Here is a 3,357-nt window from a genome sequence, read left to right on the forward strand (position 1 = left end):
TGGACAATCCTTAACGTTGAAAATCTGAAATAAAATATACATATATATAGTTAGTCTGGCTGAAAAAAGTCCATCCAGTTCAACCATTGAAAAAAACAATCCTATTCCAACAGTTGATCCAGAGGAAGGCAAACAAACCCAGCAAAGCATGATCCAATTTGCTCCTGCAGGGAAAAAAATTCCTTCCTCATCTGAGAGGCAATTGGATATTCCCTGGATCACCTTTACCTATAAATACCTATAAATGTTAGTATCCAGTTATATTTTGTATCCAAGGATGAATCCAGGCCTTTGTTATAGCAACCCACTGAGCTGGCCAGAAGCAACTCTTGAGGGTGTCTATTCCACATTTTCACAGCTCTCACTGTGAAGAAACCTTTCCATGTTTGGAGATTACATTTCTTTTCCTCCAGATGTAAAGAGTGCCCCCTTGTCCTCTGTGGTGACCTCAGGGTGAATAAATCTACACCGAGTTCACTATATGGACCACTGATGTATTTATACATGTTGATCATATCCCTCCTTAATCTCCTCTTCTCAAAAGAGAATAAATTCAGTTCTTCTAATCTTTCCTCATAGCTGAGCTCCTCCATGCCTCTTATCAGTTTGCATGCCCTTCTCTGCACTACATCTAGTTCCCCAATGTTCTTTTTGTGAATTGGTGCCCAAGAACTGAACTGCATATTCCAGATGAAGTCTTACTAATGATTTGTAGCGGGGTAATATGATATCTCTCTCTCTCTCTGGAGTCTATACCTCTCCTAATACAAGAGAGGATTTTGCTCACTTTAGAAACCTCAGCTTGGCATTGCATGCCATTATTAAGCTTGTGATCTACCAGAACTCCCAGATCCTTCTCTACCATTGATTCCCCCAGTTGTACCCCCCCCTAGTATGTATGATGCATGAATATTCTTAGCCCCCAAGTGCATAACCTTACATTTACCAACGTTAAAACTCATTTGCCACATAGTTGCCCAATTAAATAGTGCATTGAAGTCAGTTTGTAAGTTGGAGACATCCTGTAAGGATGTTATTCCACGGCACAGCTTGGTGTCATCTGCAAAGACTGAAATGGGATTTTTAATCTCAGACCCTATATCATTTATAAATATATTAAGAAGTAAGGGTCCCGACACTGAACCTTGGGGTACACCACTGACAACCCTGGACCATTCAGAGTATGAATCATTAACCACTACTCTTTGAATATGATCTTTTAGCCAGTTTTCTAGCCATTTACATACAGATTTTTCTAAGCCTGTAGACTACCGTACACATCAGCCATATGTGGGGAACTGTGTCAAATGCTTTTGCAAAATCCAAGTATACCACGTCCACTGCCACCCCTCTGTCCAAGATTTTTCTCACCTCCTTATAAAAAGAAATCAGTTTCTGATTCAGTTTGACAACTTCTGTCTTTCATGAATCCTTGCTGTCTGTTACTTAAAATATTCTTTTCCACAAGAACTCATCTATGTGGTCTTTTCTTAAACTCTCTACTATCTTCCCAACTATAGATGTTAAACTAACAGGTCTATAATTACTTGGTAAAGATTTTGACCCCTTTTTAAATATTGGCACCACATTGGCCTTACACCAATCCAGTGATACTATGCCAGTCATTAAAGAGTCCCTAAAAATTAGAAACAATGGCTTTGAAATGACAGAGCTCAATTCTTTAAGGACCTGTGGGTGTATGCCATCCAGTCCAGGTGCTTTATTTACCTTTATACTGTATAAATATTTTTGGATCATATCAATTGTGAGCCAACGTGGATCATCTGGAGCTGTGTCAATACCATGTCCATTTGTATACACAGAGCTGAAGAAGGTATTTAATAAATTTGCTTTCTCTTCATCCCCAGTCATCCACTCTAGATTATTTTTTAAAGGGTCTACATGCTCGGACTGGACCTTTTTACTATTAATATATTTGAAGAATTTTTTGGGGTTGGTCCTGCTATCTTTTGCAATCTGTCATTCGTTTTCAATTTTTATTTCCTTTTTGCATATTCTGTTATATTCTTTGTAATGCTTAAACGATGATAGCGTTCCTTCATTTTTATAATTAATATATCTATATTTATTATCTATAGATTTTTTCAACTTTGACTGTAAGCCACATAGGTTTGATTTTTAGCCTTTTAAACTTGTTGCCCATGGGAATATATTTTGCAGTGTGTTCACATACAGTCTTTTTCAAGAACTCTTTCTGTGTTGTGTTCATCGATGCCAATATTCCCTCCCAGTCTAAGTCTTGGAGAGCAGCTCTCAGCCTTGAAAAATTAGCTCTCTTAAAATTAAACATTTTTATTTTTCCTGTATGTGCTCGCTATTTACAACTATCAACAAATGAAATCATGTTATGGTCACTGCTACCCAGAAGTTCTTTTATATGGACAAGCTCTGCATGGTTTGAGATTACAAGGTCCAGCAAGGCATCATTCCTAGTAGGGGCCTCTATGAACTGTAACATAAAATTGTCCTGTAGTAGGCTTAAACATGTTTGCCCTTTAACTGTTCCTGCAGTATTATTACTCCAGTCAATTTCCAGGTAGTTGAAATCCCCTATTATTATCACTGTCCCAGCCCTTGCAGTCCTTACAATCTGTGCAAGGAGCTGACTCTCCACCTCCTCATTAACACTGGGAGGCCTAAAACAAACTCCAATGATTACCTTTGTAGTACGCACCCCCATGTGCAGTTCCACCCATAATACTTCAGCCTCATCACACTCTCCATCAACTAGGTCCTCTTTCACACTCGCTCTGAGATCACTTCTGACATAGTGACAGATACCACCACCTTTCCTATTTACCCTGTCTCTCCAAAAGAGAACATAGCCAGGAATATTAATGGCCCAGTCATGTGAAGAATGAAGCCAAGATTCAGCAATACCAATTAAATCATAGTTCTCTTCATGCACCAAAGCTTCCAACTCACCTATTGTGCTTGGCAGACTTCTGGCATTGGTGAACAAACACTTTAATTCATTGACACCTTGTTCACACGTATTTTGCATATTTTTTATTTTCATACAAATGGTACCAATTCCACTGGTTGTTTGTAACATGGGAACCTTCTTATCTGCCATAGCCTTCCCCCCATCTTTCCCCATTCCACCCACCAATAAGTACCGACCCCTGTCTGATCTGTCTACCCCGCTATAATATAATTCACCATCCCACCTCAATCCTAGTTTAAATACTCCTCCAGCCTTCCCATAAACCTCTCCCCTAGCACAGCAGACCCCCTTCCATTTAGGTGCAAACCATCTCTAGCATATAGGTTGCACCCCAATGAAAAGTCAGCCCAGTGCTCTAGAAACCCAAATCCTTCCCTCTTACACCAGGT

The sequence above is a fragment of the Staurois parvus genome, unplaced genomic scaffold (assembly GCF_062004578.1).
Source record: "Staurois parvus isolate SC_StPar_1 unplaced genomic scaffold, SC_StPar_1.0 ptg000237l, whole genome shotgun sequence".
In the NCBI taxonomy this organism is placed as follows: Eukaryota; Metazoa; Chordata; class Amphibia; order Anura; family Ranidae; genus Staurois; species Staurois parvus.